The 20,434-nt window shown below is 38.0% G+C and overlaps 1 protein-coding gene across 2 annotated transcripts in view; it reads left to right on the top strand.

Annotated features, from left to right (window-relative positions):
- Window positions 1-1,002: 1,002 nt before the first annotated feature.
- NUDT19 (nudix hydrolase 19) overlaps window positions 1,003-20,434 on the top strand; it is a 63,869-nt gene continuing 44,437 nt past the window's right edge. The window contains exon 1 of one of the 2 annotated variants that reach the window (XM_053701663.1): window positions 1,003-1,568. The gene's annotated coding sequence lies outside the window, so the exon portion shown is untranslated. The remainder of the gene's footprint in view (window positions 1,569-20,434) is intronic. The other variant, XM_053701655.1, reaches the window with a different exon arrangement.

Here is a 20,434-nt window from a genome sequence, read left to right as displayed (position 1 = left end):
TATTCCTATTATTTAGGAACGGTGTAAAAGCCGGAACGGAACGGAACAAGCCGGAACAGGCCTTTTATGAAGGAAATTGATTTAAAATATAATGGGATCTGTTAGAGACTCTTGAGAACAATTTTAGGAACAAGAATATTTGTAATATAATAATTAACCTTTTAAAGCCGTTCTATTCCGTCATAATTAGACTGGGCTTTAAAGCTGTTATGACGGAATAGAACGTCATAACTAACGGCTGTCCTGAAGCCTTCTGTGCTTCAAGGATTTAATCGCGGTCTGGAGGGCGTTCCTAGGATTGTAGGGACGCCCCCCAGATGCGATCCAATAATTGAAATCTCGCGATCGTATGCACGATCGGGTAGTTTCAATTTGTCTACATCGGAACAGTTTTTCCGATGTAGGCACTTTAACCCTGTCACGAAAGGGTTAATTAACCCTTTAACTACAAAAATAGTGTCAGTAACCAAACATAACAGGGGAACAGCACCTTACCAGAAAACCAGATACACCAAATTCACAAGTCACATGTGACTAAATGTAATAAGTGTAATCAGCCACAAACCATCCACAGAAACCATGTTCCTTCCGGCCTGTTCCGTTCCGGCTTTTACACCGTTCCTATTATTTAGTCAAAAAGAAAAGATATACTAAGGTTGTGGCGGACACAACAAGGGCTAGCCACTGACACCTTGCATACCCCTGGTTGTAAATAAACTTGCATTCAGCACTTGCCGAAATTAGGTTGGAGGACCTTCTATTATATACAGCGGCTTTATAAGGCTGCAACAAAAAATATTTTATAGACTGTCATTATCAATTACAGTCACTTGGGGCAGTGTTTACTATTGTTTAACTTTATGTATGTGAATCATTTTTGATATTATAATAGTAATATTCCTTAGTACTACAAATATATACGATTGTCTTAGGTGCCTGATAAGCGCAATAGCATGGGGGGTCCTAAAAGCTCCACAAAAGCACAAGCAGAAGAAACAGAGCATGGAAGTTGCGAACTTGCGAAAGGCCTATACCTATCAGTACCATGGATCATAAAACAGTACTGCACCAGTTCTGAGGATGTTGCCCTTGCCCTAAACAACGACCTCCTCAGACACAGTTTGTCTACTACTAGCCTATATGCCTCATCTAAACATTCACTGTCTGAAGGAAACTATTCAGTTATATGCGAGTAACTACATACTCTATTTCTTCTGCTTGTGCTTTTGTGGAGCTTCTAGGACCCCCATGCTATTGCGCTGCTTCACTCAAGATGGCGGTTTATAGACTGGCTTATCAGGCATCAGATCGCTTCCTTATGGCAAGATGTCAGGTTTTCATTGCCTCTGTAACACCCACCCTGAAACACTCAAATTATGGACTGCTTCAGAAAGGTGATATGGCATGAACATTGCGGTTGTCCCTTTAATAAGTTAAAGCAGATGAAGAGCAGAGCACTCTGGGAGCGGTAGCCTTGAGCATGCTGGGATTTGTAGTTTTATAGCTGTCACCGATAGTCGCTGGCCTCTACTATAACTACACTGTAAGGACACTTCTGACATTCAAAGGTAAATTACGTTTCGCTTACTGTGTATACTGTTAAGCTACGAAATTCTTCAGGGATAAATAATACGATTTTACATTTAAATGTCTTGATAAGTTACAGGAAGTGTCTTTGTAAACTATGTGTTATTAAAGTGTATTTACGCTCAGTGAGCTATTTACTGTCTATGGCTACAAAAATAATTATGGGTAATATACTGTATACAAATAATAACAGACAAATATAAGGTAAAATGATTACAGCTAGTACAGCATGTTCAAATGAGCGTTTGCTTTAGCACACTAAAAAAACAAAATCGTTAACATATTTAAATGTTATAGTATTCTGTTAAAAAATGAACAGCGATATGTGTGTACTGTTTACCAAGCTCTTGTAATTTTGATATTTGCTGCCAACACATGTTTTTTACATTCAACAACTAACACTCGTAGGAAACAGATACAAATAAAGTTTTCAGTGCTATATGGTAACAAAAAGATGGCTAGTTGATAGTTTTCTTTTCATACACACAATAACACACTGCTTCTTTATTGTGCATCTTTGAAAACACTGCACATTAGTGTTAAAGCAAATCAATAGCTGTAGCCAAAATATGCGGCTAGATTACGAGTTGTGCGTTAGGGTTAAAAAGCAGCGTTGAGAGGTCCCGCTGGTATTACGAGTCTTGAAATGACAGGCTCACCGCTCACATTTTTGGCCAGCCTTGGAAATACCGCAAATCCACTTACGTCAATTGCGTATCCTATATTTTCAATGGGACTTGCATAGCGCCGATATTACGAGTCTAACCAAAAGTGAGCGGTAGACCCTCTCCTGTCAAGCCTGGTACCGCGTTTTAAAGTCAGTAGTTAAAGGGACACTGTACCCAAAAAAATTATTTTGTGATTCAGATAGAGCATGCAATTTTAAGCAACTTTCTAATTTACTCCTATTATCAATTTTTCTTCGTTCTCTTGCTATCTTTATATGAAAAAGAAGGCATCTAAGCTTTTTTCTTGCTTCAGCACTCTGGACAGCAGTTTTTGATTGGTGGATGAATTTATCCACCAATCAGCAAGGACAACCTAGGTTGTTCACCAAAAATGGGCCGGCATCTAAACTTACATTCTTGCATTTCAAATAAAGATACCAAGAGAATAAAGAACATTTGATAATAGGAGTAAATTAGAAAGTTGCTTAAAATTGCATGCTCTATCTGAATCACGAAAGAAACTTTTTGGGTACAGTGTCCCTTTAAGAGTTTTTTTTTTTTTTTTTTTTTTTTATAAATCTTTTTTATTGGGGGTGTAGCTACCAAAGGAAAAACAATACAATATGAATCATTTCAGAAAAATACAGATACATCTCTTTAACATACAGAAAAAGGAAGAAAAAACAAAAAAAAATGCAATGACACATTTCTGTATAACCTGACCTTTGCTTATTTTTCCAATTATAACTGATCAATTTTACTGAAATGTCTTAGCTACTCCCACCAATGCCTTTTAGCTGATTTCCTACATTCGCTTTAGGAACACACAATCCCAATCTTTTTCGTCTGAGATATTTTGGTCTGTTCCTGCACCAGTGTCTTGATTTTGCCAACTTAATCTTTGTCTTCTACTAGTCTATATCCTATGTAGATACTACATATAGCCTGACTTAACTTATGATAGAGTGTGCTCTGAGTTGTCTCACGAACACTCAAAGAAAATTAATCTTGCTACCCCAGAGGGGGGGGGGGGGGGGAACGAGGGAGAGAGAGAGAAGGAGAGAGAGAAGAAAAAAAAAAAAAAAAAAAAAAAAAAATTGCATAACAGTCCTGTCTTATTATCTGTGTAGCCAGTTTGGAGGTACTGAGCCATCTAAAGTTAATTCTACAAAGGGTATTGAGTCTCGAAAGGGAGATAAGATGTGATATTGTATTGTTGTAGGTTCTTCGTGGATATAGGCTTTCCACTTCTTGAAAAATATGTTAATCTTTTTATCTACCTCTTTGTCCAGTCCAGTTATCTCTAGGAAAATCTGACTTCTCATATGATTTACAAATTCCGCTATAGAAGGGGGAATCTTTTGCTTCCATATTTTACATATTTGATTTCTAGCTATCAAGATTGCTGTATTTATAAATAATCTATCTCCCTTGTTTTGGGATGAATATAAAAAAAATATATGTTTTGCTTCCAGTTCTATCATTGCTCCTGTTTTTTTATTTATCCAATATTGGATCTTATTCCAAAATTGTACAATCTTGGGGCATCCCCAAAGATAATGCAGTAGGTCCGCTTTAACCTTATGGCATTTAGGGCATGCTACCTGAAGTTGAGACCATTTAGCAATTCTGGCTGGGGTTAGATAAAAATTGTTGAGGACCTTATACTGAGATTCTCTCAAATTAATTCTATCTGTCGCCTCTGCTGTTCTTTTTAGACTATCTATTATATCACTATCCTGGATGTGTGGGAAATAGCTTGCATATCTCTGTTTGATCTGATTAATATGCAATTCGCCTTCCTGGGTCATGATATACTGGTACCAAACTGATATTGATCTGATACCTACTTTGTATAACGTTATGCCTGCCTCAATATTTGATTGCGTCCAATTCTCACCGAGCCTTTTTTCATAATCATTTATAAGATGGCGAGCCTGTAAATATGCATAGAAATGTTGAGATGGCAGATTATATTCGCTTGCCACATTTGCAAAGGATCTGATTATCCCAGTTTGGGGTTCTTTCAGTTGGGATACATAAATCAGGCCTGTATCTTTCCACATGTGAAATATTTTGTTACTATAGCCTGGTGAAAATGCTGGGCTGCCACAAATCGGAAGCAGTCTGGAGATCTGGTATTCTGTCCCAAGTAGTTTACAAAATTTCTGCCACGCAAGCACTATGTTTGCGATTGTAATTAATTTGCTTACATTGCTTGGTAAATGTTTATGTGGGTAATGGAGCAGAGCCTGCAGATTGAATGGTTTAATTAATTCTGTTTCCTGTTCGTAGTATGTAACATAATCTGCTCTACTGAGCCAATCCGCCCCAAATTTGACCAGAGAAACTATGTTGTAATATTTAATGTTGGGACACGAAAAACCCCCAAACTGCTTCTCCTGGGTGAGCTTGTTAAATGCAATACGTGAAGTCCTTTTCCCCCAAATAAATAAAGCGCATGCCTTATTAAAACTATTAATATCTTTCTTATGCAATAATAATGGTAAATTCTGTAGCAAAAATAAAAATTTTGGGAATATAATGGTTTTTATCACATTTATGCGGGCCGAGATAGATAAATAATATAGATTCCACTTTGCTAGATCATGATGTAATTTCTGAAAGATTTCTTTAAAATTGAGCTGATACCATAGTGCCGGATTCTTGCTGATCTTTATCCCTAAGTACTTAATATTTTTTACTTCTTTAAACATATCTGCATAGCTGTTTCTATTTTTTATAATCCACAAAATTTCTGATTTGCTGATGTTAATTTTATACCCAGAGAATGAGCTAAATATATCTATTATTTGCATAAAACGTGGTATGTTCTGTTTCGTGTTTTGTAAAAATATTAGTAGATCATCTGCATATAGTGATATTGATACCTGTTGTTTTCCTAGCAGGACCGGAGGAAGGGTCTTTCTTATATATATAGCTAATGGTTCCAGTGCGATATCGAAGAGTAGTGGTGATAAGGGGCATCCCTGTCGTGTTCCTTTGCCTAAAGTAATATTCTGAGATAATTCTCCATTAATAAGGAGTTGGGATCTAGGTTTGTTGTATACTAACCCAATCAGGTCAACCAGGGCGCCGGAAAAGCCAAACTTTCTTAATGAATTTATAAGATGGTCCCATATAATTGAGTCAAAAGCTTTTTCCGCATCCACAGTAAGTAATGCTATGTCTTCAGGGTGAGGTTTATTTCCGGCGTCCTGGTCGACCCGATGTAGATGGTCAATGGTAGTGAGGACTCTACGCATATTCCGAACTGAGTTTCTTCCTGGCATGAAGCCTACCTGGTCAGGGTGTATGATTTCCGTAATCGATTTTTTAATTCTATCCGCTATCAGAGACATTAAAATTTTATAGTCCTGATTTAGGAGTGAGATTGGGCGATACGACGCTACATTAGTTGGGTCCTTATCCTTTTTATGAATTAAAGTCACTACTGAGTCAGCAAAATAGATTGACTTCATTTCTTTCTGCAAATAATATTTGTTGAATAATTTTGTTAAGGTGGCAGATATCTCTGTTGCCATCATTTTGTAAAACTCTGCCGATAAACCGTCTGGCCCTGGGGCCTTACCAGATTTTGCCTTTTTTATAGTATCTAATATCTCTGCTTCTGTGATAGGAGCATTAATGGTCTGTAACGCTTCCTGAGAGATTTGAGGGATGTCTAACCCCAGCCAGAACAGCTCTTTTTGCGTCTCGTTCACTTCCTCCTTAGCATATAAATTGCTATAGTAATTAAAGAATGTACTGCTAATTTCCTGTTTATTCGTAGAAAGTTTCCCTCCTATTCTAATAGCGAGGATTTGGTTAGATTTCTTCCTGAATTTGATCAATCGAGCCAAGTGTTTGGCCGATATACCCTGGCAACCCTGGAATGTGGCCCTGTTTCTTAATTCTTCCTGCGCTCCGATTTTCTTTAAAAAGCATTCCCTTTCTGTTCTTGCTATTTTGTATTTATCCCAATTCTCCTTATTGGGTAATCTGAGATATTTTGCGTAATTGTTTCTAAGTTGGTTTGAAAGCTGTGTTTCTCTTGCCCTATTTTTCCTGCTTCTTTTAATCATGTATGCTTTCACCTCCCCACGAATAACAGCCTTACCTGCCTCCCAAAATATCTCAGTTTTATTTTCATACTCTCTGTTTTGAATGGAGTATTCTCTCCATTTTTGCTTTAGCCAATTTACAAAATTTGTATTTTTGTTCATATACTGCGGAAAGCGGAAAGTATTAACTGCTTTCTTGGGGGAAACACCCGACATAATCCTTAAGCCTACAATTGCATGATCAGATAAGATTATCTCTGAAATCTGAGATTCAACTTGATTTCTCATCACCTGCTCGTCTAATAGGAACATGTCAATACGAGAAAAGTTTTTATGGGCACCCGATTCGCATGTAAATTCCCGTGCATCTGGATACTGAATACGCCATGCGTCATGTAATTTTAGTATGCGAGTGAAGCTTTGTAGTTGCTTGGCTTCCCTAAGATTGGCCGCTCTCCGCCGTACTTTATATCTATCTAAGTCTGGGCACATTGTGCTATTGAAATCCCCTGCTACGATCAAATTCTGCCCGATGTAGGGGGTTAGGACCTGCTTCATCTTTTCCCAAAACTTTATATCCCAGTTATTTGGAGCATATACATTACATAACGTCCAAATCTTATCGTCTATGTTTAATTGTAACACTATGTACCTCCCTTCTGGGTCTAGTTCTTGCTTAATTAGTGAGTACGATAGATCTCTTCCCACCATGATCGCGACCCCTCTCTTACGTTTCTCACATGGTGTTGCGACAATTTCAGCTATCCATTTTGTTTTTAGCTTTCCTATCTCTGCTTTTTTCAGGTGCAATTCTTGTAGAAATATAATATCTGGCTTATGCTTCTTGGCTTCTTTGAGAATATTTTTTCGCTTAATGGGTGATGTTATTCCGCCCACGTTCCATGATATTAACTTTATTGAACTATTCATTTTTCCTGTTTTTGGTCATTACACAAAATAATACTAATAAATAAATAAAATTAAAAAAAAAAAAAAAAAAAAAAAAAGGAACCCTCTCCCCCGCATCTCCCCACCCCTCCCTGTCCTTTTGGTGATATCTCCATTGCATTCTCTCTTTCCTAGAATAGCTAATGAAATCTATAACTTACATTATACTTCAATGTTATTTTCTCTGCAAAAATCTTTTGCATCTTCAATAGTGTTGAGTGCTATGACCCCATCCATGCCCAGTATTGTAATTTTCGCTGGGTACTTCATGGTTGCTTTCAACCCTGCCTTGATTAGACCTGAGCAGAATGGTGCCATAGCACGCCTCTTTGTCGACGTTTCCAGAGAAAAGTCTTGAAATAGGAGAATCTGTTTAGTGTTTATTGTGAGTGTCTGGGCTTGTCTATACTTTTGCATAATTTTTACTTTGTCTTGAAAGTTTAGATATTTTATCATGACCATTCTTGGTCGCGCACTGCCGTCTTTTGTCTGCCTTACTGTACCAACCCTGTGTGCCCTTTCCACCTGAAAACTCCCCTCTACTACTTGTAAGCCTAATAGTTTGGGTAGTGTTTGAGCACTGAATAGTAAGAGGTCTTCAAATTCTCCTGACTCTGGGAGCCCTATTACACGTACATTACTCCGCCTGGACCTATCCTCAAGGTCCTCGATTTTAGCTTTTAATAACTTGATCTCATCTGAATGTGTATCTATAACTGCTTCTTGTGTGAAATGTCTATCTTCTACATTTGAAATTCTGGATTCTATTTCAATAAGTCTATTTGAAAATTGTTTTATTTCATTTGATAAATCTGAAATTTCACTCTTCACCATTTCAAATTGGGGCAGAATCAGTTCCGCCAGCTGATTCGTTGTTAATTGTTTCTCTACATTAAGATCAGGGCTCCTTATAGATACTTCTTGCATGTTTTCTTGTGAGGACTTTGGTTTTCTATCCCTCCTTGGAGGCATAGCTGGAGACTTGTTTCTAGAATTTGTAATAAATTTCTCCATTGGGTCAGCTAGTAAAAGCTATTCTTTGTTTAATCCTCAGTTTGACACCTAAATGTGTGTATTCGACTGCACTTGTGTCCTTATTTAATCTGATTGGGTTTATGAAAACCAAAATGTTTCAGCTACCCCCTTTTTGCAGAGTGCAAAATTTTACTTAAGCAGATAGCTTCTGTATCTTTAATCCTGACTGATGGTGCTTGATTGTCCAGGGTCACTACTTATTTACTCTGTTTAGCCTAATATGCGGAGGCCTAACTTCACCCTACTTAACCTTCTTCTAGCTCTATATCCGCAAAGATAATTTACTACTTTATAATTTACAGATTTTGCGGAGAGCTGTAGAATCTATTCGCCTCTTATCCAGCCCTGAACACTTCTTTCACTTGTTACTGGATATAGCACTTTGGTGTACTATACCCCTATTCACCCCTATGTGCAGAATATAAAACAACACAACTCAGGTACCTTTTACAACATTACACAAGTGTATACAAATTTAGGCAGCCCCTTATCAATTCACTGCTGTTTGCAATAACTCGACACTTCAGCGCCCTAATATAGAAACAACCCACAATGTGGGCACTTAACTTATCTGGTGGGTTCTGTCAAATTAGCAGTTATTGACACACTACGTGAAGACCCATAATAGCACTTGATGTGCAGACCTAACAAGTCATACAAAACATGAACCCTCTTTCAAAGACAAATTTTCAGTACCGCACAGACTTAACAAATTAAGTTATTTATACAATCATTAAATACTTAACCCTCTTTGAGAATTTTTGTGCCAACTCATGAGTTTTAAAATTTTCTACCGATCTAAGATACTCTGTAATGACTTAATTTTTCAGGTAGATTAAATGGTACTGCCAAACCCTATAATAAGCCTGTCAGCCTGCTATACACTTTATAACTTGCCGTGCCTTGGGGTGTCACAGCTTGATTTGGTTCCCCCCCCTTCGTTTACACATTGCAGCTACTAAGGGGCTCATACAGTATACAGTACTTTAGCGCATACCAGGTGTTTAAATGCACAAAAAATGGCAGAGTCTACAAGCACCTGTTCACCATACAACTTTCTGTGCCTGCGAGTTAACTAGCGTTCACTGCCTTTTTTAAAGCCCAGAGCATTTGGGCCGCCGTGCTGCCATTTTCAATTAAGTGGGCCTTTAATGCCTTTTAATGCCTTTGATATGACATCCACGCTTATTTTGCCTTTTATAGTGCACTCTTTTCTGGGGTGCGTTGCTTATTCTTACAGTCAACAGCCCTTTGTTACAACACCGCTTCAACGCCAACAAATTGACAGTACTTCAGCACTTTACTTTACTTACCCCCCTCTTTCTTCACGGGTTTACAGATAGGACCTCCGATAGCCTTTTCTCCGCGGGGCTCTCTGCCGCTCTCACAGCCCTGGTGCTAACTGCGCCTTACCTTGACAAACACTTTGGCGCTCGGGCGTGACGTCAGACCTGTTCACCCGCCTGCGGAGGGGGGTAAGGAGACTCCGGTCTCTTCTGCTTTACCGGGTAAGTGGATTCTTCTAAGCACAATCTTCTCCTTGTATAAGGCTCTCTCCGCCTGCACCACACTGCTACTATACTGGACTTGTAGCTACGTTGTCCCGGACGAGACACCTCTTGTCCTGGGCAGCGTCGTCTTCGTTCAGTATTCTGCTTGTGTTTTCTGGTCTTTGCTTGGGGCGGTATGTCTTTACTGAGCGGCTGCTGCTTGACCTGTTTTGCCCCCGGCACCTTAGTCTCGGCTTGCTGTAGTAGCTGGACCCAACCAGCCTATTGGGAAACAAGGGACTTCCTCTACCCACTGGGTCTCCTCCGGCAGGGGATTTAACTTTTTCCCCCGCAATAAGGCTCTGTAGATAGGGAGCAAAAAGTTTTTCCGCTCTTCACACACGAGAGCTCGAGCGCACGCCACCTCCACCACGCTCCTCCCACAGGAAGTCAAAAATCCCCTTTAAGAGTTTTACACTACAACGCCGTAGCATAAAACTCTTAACTAAAGTGCTAAAAAGTACACTAACACCCATAAACTACCTATTAACCCCTAAACCGAGGCCCCCCCACATCGCAAACACTAAAATACATTTTTTAACCCCTAATCTGCCGAACCGGACATCGCAGCCACTATAATAAATATATTAACCCCTAAACTGCCGCACTCCCGCATCGCAAACACTATTTAAATATTATTAACCCCTAATCTGCCGTCCCTAACATCGCCGCCACCTACACTACATTTATTAACCCCTAATCTGCCAACCCCAACGTCGCCGCCACTATATTAAATGTATTAACCCCTAAATCTAAGTCTAACCCTAACCCCTAACTTAAATATAATTACAATAAATCTAAATAAAATTACTATAATTAGCTAAATTATTCCTATTTAAAACTAAATACTTACCGATAAAATAAACCCTAAGCTAGCTACAATATAACTAATAGTTACATTGTAGCTATCTTAGGGTTTATTTTTATTTTACAGGCAAGTTTGTATTTATTTTAACTAGGTAGAATAGTTATTAAATAGTTATTAACTATTTAATAACTACCTAGTTAAAATAAAGACAAATTTACCTGTAAAATAAAACCTAACCTAAGTTACAATTACACTTAACACTACACTATAATTAAATAAATTACGTTTTACCTGCTCACCGCTACCGAGGCGAGATGTGGAGCTAAATTTTGCTCTTCGCTCACTTTTTTGCGGTTAACGCCAGGTTTCTAAAAACCTGTAATACCAGCATTGTCTGCAAGTGAGCGGTGAGCATAAACTGCTCGTTAGCACTGCACCCCTGTTAACGCAAAACCCGTAATCTAGGTGTTGGTTTGTTGAGTTCTGTTTGAGATTTGATTTAATTAAATTTAAAGTAAAAGAAACGTTTGCAACATAAATAAGTCAAATAAGTTGGAATATAAAGATATCAATCTTACCTCTACACAAAAAGACAGAAGGGATGCCAGATATAAAAGGAAAAACAGACTTAAAGGGACAGTCAAGTCAAAATTAAACTTTCACGATTCAGATAGGCATGCAAATTTAAACAGCTTTTCAATTTACTTTTATCATGAAATTTATTTTGTTCTCTTGGTATTCTTTGTTGAAAACTAAACCTAGGTAGGCTCATTTGCTAATGCTTAAGCCCTTGAAGTCCCCTCTTATCTCATTGCATTTTGACAGTTTTTCACAGCCAGACAGCGCTAGTTCACGTGTGCCATAAAGATAACATTGTGCTCACTCATGTGAAGTTATGATTCAGCACTAATTGGCTAAAATGAAAGTCTGCCAGAAGAACTGAAAAAAGGGGGCAATCTGCAGAGGCTTAGTTACTAGGTAATCACAGAGGTAAAAAGTATTACTGTGTTGGTTATGCAAAACTGGGGAATGGGTAATAAATGGATTATCTATCTTTTTAAACAATAACATTTCTGAGGTGTACTGTCTCTTTGAAGGTACTTAAAACCCAAATTTTCATTCTTCATAATTAAGACATAGCATGCAATTTTAAAACACCTTCCAATTTACTCCAATTTTAAATTGATTTTGTTCTTCTGACATTCTTTGTTGAAGAGTATATCTAAGTAAGTAGCATGCATATGTGTGAGGCACTATATGGTAGCAGTTTTGCAAGAATGCTTTTATAGTGTTTGAGGCACTATATAGTAGCAGTATTGCAAGAATGCTTTTATAGTGTTTGAGGCACTATATAGTAGCAGTATTGCAAGAATGCTTTCATAGTGTTTGAGGCACTATATAGTAGCAGTATTGCAGGAATGCTTTTATAGTGTTTGAGGCACTATATAGTAGCAGTATTGCAAGAATGCTTTTATAGTGTTTGAGGCACTATATGGTAGCAGTTTTGCAAGAATGCTTTTATAGTGTTTGAGGCACTATATAGTAGCAGTATTGCAAGAATGCTTTTATAGTGTTTGAGGCACTATATAGTAGCAGTATTGCAAGAATGCTTTTATAGTGTTTGATGCACTATATAGTAGCAGTATTGCAAGAATGCTTTTATAGTGCTTGAGGCACTATATAGTAGCAGTATTGCAAGAATGCTTTTATAGTGTTTGAGGCACTATATGGTAGCAGTTTTGCAAGAATGTTTTTATAGTGTTTGAGGCACTATATAGTAGCAGTATTGCAAGAATGCTTTTATAGTGTTTGAGGCACTATATGGTATCAGTTTTGCAAGAATGCTTTTATAGTGTTTGAGGCACTATATAGTAGCAGTATTGCAAGAATGCTTTTATAGTGTTTGAGGCACTATATGGTAGCAGTTTTGCAAGAATGCTTTTAACAGTCTTATACACTTACTAGATGGCAGCAGTGTAGGCACAATTTTCAAAGGGGTCTTTTGCAAGCGGCTCCAGAGCCAGCTTTCTTTGCACTTTTAGCTGCTCTCTCTGGGACTCTGTGTGGGCCTTCCCAGAAGTAGCACCAGTTGCACAGGCAGTAGTCCTGCCCCTGCCAAGTGGAGTTTCCAGTGGGCCAGCAAAAGAGAGGATTATTATCGGAACAGAATTTAACCATTTAACCAACGCTTAAAGGGAAAAAAAAGGTAGTTCCATAGTTGTACAGTAACACATTACATATATGGAATCGTGTTAGCTAAACTTTACCATCACTTTAAAGAAATGTATGTTATTAAAATGTATCTAGAGTGTGGAGGGGTATTCCTAGGCAGCAGCCATGTACAGTTGCATAATCAGAGGCTCCGGGTGAGGCCTGTCTAATCCACAGATTATAACAAACACTCAACAGCATTCAGTGGGTTACTTGTTATTGTTCAAGGATCAGATTGATACCCTGGTTGCTGTTTATATGAATCCTGAGCTGTGATCTGAGTTCCCAAGGCCTCTGGCGGCAGCCTCCATTAGAGAACTTAGTAACCCCCCTGGTCATGCAAGTAAAACAGTTGGCATCAGACTGTAATTAAATTGTGTCCTAAACTCCTATTAACTTCACTGCTTCCATTGAAGAAATTATGCCTCTTGGTGTTGAGTCTGATGCCACATTCTCTATGATGCAAATGTTGCTATTTGACAACTGGGAGTCGCGAATACATCAACTCCTCGAGGATTGAGCCGAGGCTAATTGAGGCATTTTCTGACCTAATCCCACACAACAAAGATTGAATGGAAGTTGCTTACTTGCGAGAGGGCTATACCTATTAGTACTATGGATCAGAAAAGCACTGCACCTGTTCTGAGGATAATGATGCCTTAAACAGCCCAGAGACCTCAGACACAGTTTGCCTACTAGCCAATCTGCCTCTCAGCATGGTCATCAGATTACCAAATCTTAAAATTCACTATTCAGTTATGTGGAAGTAACTACTTCCACTCTTTTTTCCGTTGCTTTTGTGGAGCTTCTAGGACCCCCCATGCTATTGCAGTGCCTCACTCAAGATAGTGGTTCATTGACTGGCTTTTCAGGCATCAGATCACTTCATTATGGCAAAATGTCAGGTTTTCATTGCCTCTGTAACACCCACCCTGATGTATTATGGAAACACTCAAAATATGGACTGCTTCTCAGAGAGGTGGTAGTGGCATGGAGGGTAGGGGTCGAATGATATTTATATATAGAGAAGGCTTGCCCTGTGACTGCAAGGTCTATAAGTAAGGCAGTCAGCCGAAACGCGTAATACCACAGTTCGCCAGGGCACGCCATGTGTGCTTTTTATTTCCAATAAAAGCTTTGTTTTAGTTTTTATGCATCTCCTGCCTCTCAATTTTGATTTTCTACTTGCTTATTTGGATACAGAATCCTCTGGCGGTTTGCAGGTAGACAACTTATTTCAGGAGGAGGGGTTTCATCTCACACAATGGCATTTTGTGAATGCTGAGCTGCACCGTGAATGCCACTACAGAGAAGCCACATAAGGAGCTACCTGCGATTATGAAGGGGATTGAAAGCCCACTTCCTTGGATTACTATTTAAGTATTACAAGCCGAGGAACTTGGCAATAAGTTATTTTGATATGGCTATTACCCTTGCTTATATGCTGTAGTTTTTGAGCTTCTAGTGCATTTAGAAGAAGAATGTGTGATGTTGCCTGGAGGTTTAGAGCGCTGTGGAGAAGCTTTTTTGTTACTTTAACTGACTCCTTTATCTCATAATGTGGACTGAGCATTGTGCTTTCACTGGCATTGATATTCATTAAGTATCATCTTAATGAATAGTTATGATGCTTATTATGGGCTGTGATTCGATATGAGGACTCTCTCTGACCATATTGTAGTGTGTATGGTGAGTGGGGGTAATACCGCTGCCTTCTTTATAAATAAAATAAAATATTTAATAATTTCTATAACATAGTAAGTAACTGATGCTTGAACCTATTGCTAGTAATTAATTGCATACCCAGAGGCAGAACTTTTCTTTACTTTCTGCGATGAGATTTTTTTAGTGAAAATTTTTCTGCAGGTCATTTTTAAATAAAATTCAATTTTAAATTAGACAGTTACACTAAGGCACCAGTTTAATTGCAATGTGTTGGTTAAGTGAAGAATTAAGCAATTTTTTATGTTTTATAATATAGTGCAGTAGTTGAAAATTGCATTGCAAATTAGCTGCATACAAAAAAAAGAAATTTTAAAATGTCTCTAATAAATCTGTTTCCTTTTCTTTTGATCTAACATAGAAATGTAGTAATAAAAATATGCAGTGCTCTTATATTCAGAATAAATAGCTTTGCAAACTGGGAAAGGCTAAGGATAATGAAAAAATCTCTGAGAGCCAGTCAACAAGCAATGCGCTACTGCATATTTGACTGCTCACTTCAAACAGTAGTTTGCCCTGGATGCACTGTGTTAAAGGGACATAATACTCATATGCTAAATCACTTGAAACTGATGCAGTATAACTGTAAAAAGCTGACAGGAAAATATCACCTGAGCATCTCTATGTAAAAAAGGAAGATATTTTACCTCACAATCTCCTCAGCTCAGCGGAGTAAGTTCTGTGTAAAAAGTTATACTCCGCTGCAGCCCAGCTGCATGGAAAAGAAATGAAGAAATGAACAGCAGCCAATCAGCATCAGCAGTGCTGAGGTCATGAACTCTTTTACTGTGATCTCATGAGATTTCACTTAACTCTCATGAGATTATATAGCAAACTTCCTTTAATCTGAATAGGGAAATAAGATGAGTGCACGTAAGCTCGCCCCTTCCGCTGTCCCAGGACAGACATACTGATTTGCTGCTTAGAAATCCTTTACAATGGAATGTGGCTACTGAGGAACTTTTGAGGTAAAATATCTTTCTTTTTTACATAGAGATGCTCAGGTGATATTTTCTAGTCGGCTTTTTACAGCTATGCTGCATCACTTTCAAGTGTTTAAACATTTGGGTATTATGGCCCTTTAAGGAAAATTTACACAGTGCAGCCAGAACACAGTTCTGTTTGAAGAGAATAGTCTAATGTGGAGCAGCACTACAAAGTTCAAGCGCTAACAGTTCCTGCATGTGTCCTGTTCTTTCTGCAGACATGCTGCATTTTCTGCGATGACATCTCACATCACTGTATGTTCTGCCTTGGGGATTGCATACACTCTTTACTTCTTTGCTTTATAGTCAATTCCTAAGTACATTGTGTCTTTGTTCTTGTTAGTCGTGCTTATCCTTTACTATACACTAAATATTATTTCCAGCTTGCTCTGATGAGGGTTGTTGTATTTGCTAAGTAGAAATTATAGGGCAAAGAGAGGTCACCTTCTTATTATATGGATGCACTACTCATATAATATGTTGTTCTAAACTATGTGTTCTAACTTTTAGAACTTTGGCTTACTGGCCTAAGTTAATTCTCAATCAAGCTGAAAAAGTTAAAGTCTTGCTGTCAGCAGCCAGGACAGCGAGGCATATGTCATATTATTAACCTTATGCCTTTACAGGGGAGTTCAATCACATAGTAATTATGAGGGGATTAATGTGTGTGGAATTCAGAATGCAGGAACAGATACACTGAGCATTTCTGAACAATTGTCTTTTAAAATGAAACACTACATTAAACTAAACAGTCTTTTAATTAATTATATATAAAAATTATGAGTAAGTTTTAATCAGAGGTGCAGACCCTATAACAAATAATTTAAATTTTACAATACAGAAAGAGGATAAGGATCAGTAGTCCTTATATAAAGAGAGGGATTTCAGCACCCTCAAAAATCAGGTACATTCCCAAAACCAATGTAAATTTTAATAATAATAAGTATAAGGTAGCATGTGTGTAACTCAGCAGAGACAGAGAATAATACTTATAGACCAGCATGTGTTTTAAAGCACAAAAAGTTTTTATTATTACACATATAAACAATCAAAATTAAATTAGAATTGGACCAAAAGAAAATAAATTTCACATATTCAATGAGAGACGTCTCTTTGGGAAATTATCAAAATAAGGAGCTTGAAATGTATATAATAGTTTTGAAAAAGAGGAAACCTACAACACCTCTACAGGGAGTGCAGAATTATTAGGCAAATTAGTATTTTGACCACATCATCCTCTTTATGCATGTTGTCTTACTCCAAGCTGTATAGGCTCGAAAGCCTACTACCAATTAAGCATATTAGGTGATGTGCATCTCTGTAATGAGAAGGGGTGTGGTCTAATGACATCAACACCCTATATCAGGTGTGCATAATTATTAGGCAACTTCCTTTCCTTTGGCAAAATGGGTCAAAAGAAGGACTTGACAGGCTCAGAAAAGTCAAAAATAGTGAGATATCTTGCAGAGGGATGCAGCACTCTTAAAATTGCAAAGCTTCTGAGGCGTGATCATCGAACAATCAAGCGTTTCATTCAAAATAGTCAACAGGGTCGCAAGAAGCGTGTGGAAAAAGCAAGGCGCAAAATAACTGCCCATGAACTGAGAAAAGTCAAGCGTGCAGCTGCCAAGATGCCACTTGCCACCAGTTTGGCCATATTTCAGAGCTGCAACATCACTGTAGTGCCCAAAAGCACAAGGTGTGCAATACTCAGAGACATGGCCAAGGTAAGAAAGGCTGAAAGACAATCACCACTGAACAAGACACACAAGCTGAAACGTCAAGACTGGGCCAAGAAATATCTCAAGACTGATTTTTCTAAGGTTTTATGGACTGATGAAATGAGAGTGAGTCTTGAGGGGCCAGATGGATGGGCCCGTGGCTGGATTGGTAAAGGGCAGAGAGCTCCAGTCCGACTCAGACGCCAGCAAGGTGGAGGTGGGAGTACTGGTTTGGGCTGGTATCATCAAAGATGAGCTTGTGGGGCCTTTTCGGGTTGAGGATGGAGTCAAGCTCAACTCCCAGTCCTACTGCCAGTTTCTGGAAGACACCTTCTTCAAGCAGTGGTACAGGAAGAAGTCTGCATCCTTCAAGAAAAACATGATTTTCATGCAGGACAATGCTCCATCACACGCGTCCAAGTACTCCACAGCGTGGCTGGCAAGAAAGGGTATAAAAGAAGAAAATCTAATGACATGGCCTCCTTGTTCACCTGATCTGAACCCCATTGAGAACCTGTGGTCCATCATCAAATGTGAGATTTACAAGGAGGGAAAACAGTACACCTCTCTTAACAGTGTCTGGGAGGCTGTGGTTGCTGCTGCACGCAATGTTGATGGTGAACAGATCAAAACACTGACAGAATCCATGGATAGCAGGCTTTTGAGTGTCCTTGCAAAGAAAGGTGGCTATATTGGTCACTGATTTGTTTTTGTTTTGTTTTTGAATGTCAGAAAGGTATATTTGTGAATGTTGAGATGTTATATTGGTTTCACTGGTAAAAATAAATTATTGAAATGGGTATATATTTGTTTTTTGTTAAGTTGCCTAATAATTATGCACAGTAATAGTCACCTGCACACACAGATATCCCCCTAAAATAGCTATAACTAAAAACAAACTAAAAACTACTTCCAAAACTATTCAGCTTTGATATTAATGAGTTTTTTTGGGTTAATTGAGAACATGGTTGTTGTTCAATAATAAAATTAATCCTCAAAAATACAACTTGCCTAATAATTCTGCACTCCCTGTATCAGAGGACAACCCCACAAACATGTATCAGGGATATGTTGTCATGAATAACAAATGAGGATCTATGCAGTAACCTCAAAACCGAAGCATATATGGTTGGTTTAAACTAAACCTTTGAAAAATAAAGATCTTTATTTCTCAAGAGGAAATTTACAACACATCCATCAGAGGGCAACCCCACAGTGTATCTTTTAGGGATAAGTTGCCTTGATGTTCAAATGAGGATCTATGTAATAACCCCTTAAAAAACTGGAACCATGTGAAGTAAGTGCAAACACTTCTGCAACACAAATAAATAAATATAGCACAGATATAAATGAACAACAAACCTATCACAACACCTTATTCAGAGGACAACCCCAGTTAGAAAGGGTACAGTTGTCATCAAATAAATCAAGGGTCTATGTGATGGTTTTAAATAGATATTGCGGAGTATAGTGTTTGCTGTAATGTAACAACAATACAATGATTGTGTACAAAGATAATACTCTCAACAGAGAAACATGCTATAATAGCATTTGTTGCAATCCTTCCATTGTATCATGCTCCAGTTGAGTTGTGGAAAGGCCCTTGGCAATCCAGCCTTTTAAATACAAAGGAAGTTATGTTTAAAGTTGGTGTTTATACCCATGCACTCACAGTCTTTGGATGTAAAAAAAGTGTATATCCGTAAATCCAAACTTTTCCTCGCACATCAAAGGATAAAGTAGCCGTTCAGTGGCTCCAACGGCATAAGGAGCAAACCAACAAGCAAGCTCCGTGATGTTCTTTAAGGTTAGTAAGCGAGTACCAAAGATAGGCGTCTCATCAAAGAAACCAGCTGCCTACGCACGTTTCTTCCCCTTGACTGACAGGGACTTCCTTAGGGCTGATGTCATGGAAGAATCCTAAGCCTTTTATAGGCTAAACAAAGCACGCCTCCAAGAAAGGAAATGAAAATATTTTGTCACAAAAAGATTTTTTACAAGTTAATATTTATAAACAAATAGATACTCAAGTTGCTAAATATTCAAAATTGTTTTAATAACCTAAATAGCCTAAAAAACCACATGCAAATAATTGATTAAATTTGTCAAGGAAACACCTACAAAGCAAGAGCGTCTCATCAGAACTCAGAAGAATGCAGATACAAGGATTTATGAATTTAAATGTTATAAGTAAAATTAAAGCAATTCAAAACTAGGTACAAAATTGCTTAGTTTCAGTTTGAAACATGAAAAGCAATATTTTTAACAGGGCAGACTCGAACCAGGAATAACAAAGTATACCTACATAAAAATATTATGTAAAGCTGTGCCTTAGTCTGCTCACCCACTGGTGAAAACCACATATGGTGGAAAAGAAACACCAGGAAAATATTTCCATATATCTCTGAATCCTATATGAAACTGAGTGCTTAAATGTCAAGAATATAAGATACATTTTGACCTAGTTCTGAAATAATTCAATTCAACTATATTTGAAGACAAGAAACATTATAAATATTTCAAGTTTCTAAAGGCGGAATCAAAACTATATATATCAGGATATCCCTAACTAAAAACATTGTGTATAGCTGGATATTAGTCCACTCACCTACTAGGAAGAACCACATGTCGTGACAAATTCACTAGAATAATAGCACATAGCTCAAATTTGTATAAAGAACAAATTTTGAAGTGAAACAATTAAAAACTTACTAGCTTCTACAACAAAGAAGCAAATTCTAATTTTTCATTAAGGCCAATCGGAGCACATGTCCGTAGACGATAAATCCAGCCTGTCTCTTTTTGAAGGAGGCATTTATCCTGATCACCTCCTCTTTTATGTATCAGGCCTACATGCCAATGACCTTGAGTAAGTCAGGATTAGAGTCATGACAAGCCTTAAAATGACATGCAACACTGCTAGTCAATTTTTCATTTTTAACATCATCTCTGTGTTCTCTTAATCTTTCAAGGAGTTGTCTCTTCATTTTCCCCACGTAATACATCGGACATGGCCAAAAAAGAAGATAGACCACTCCAAAAGTCTGACAATTTATCAAGTGGTTAATACGGAAGGTTTTGCCCCCAGTAGAAAATGTATTGGTTCTAACAATATAGCTACATGACACACATTT

This window comes from Bombina bombina, chromosome 1, assembly GCF_027579735.1.
Source record: "Bombina bombina isolate aBomBom1 chromosome 1, aBomBom1.pri, whole genome shotgun sequence".
Classification (NCBI taxonomy): domain Eukaryota; kingdom Metazoa; phylum Chordata; class Amphibia; order Anura; family Bombinatoridae; genus Bombina; species Bombina bombina.
Note: the sequence above shows the minus strand (reverse complement) of the source record. Positions and strands in the feature narration are given on the sequence as shown.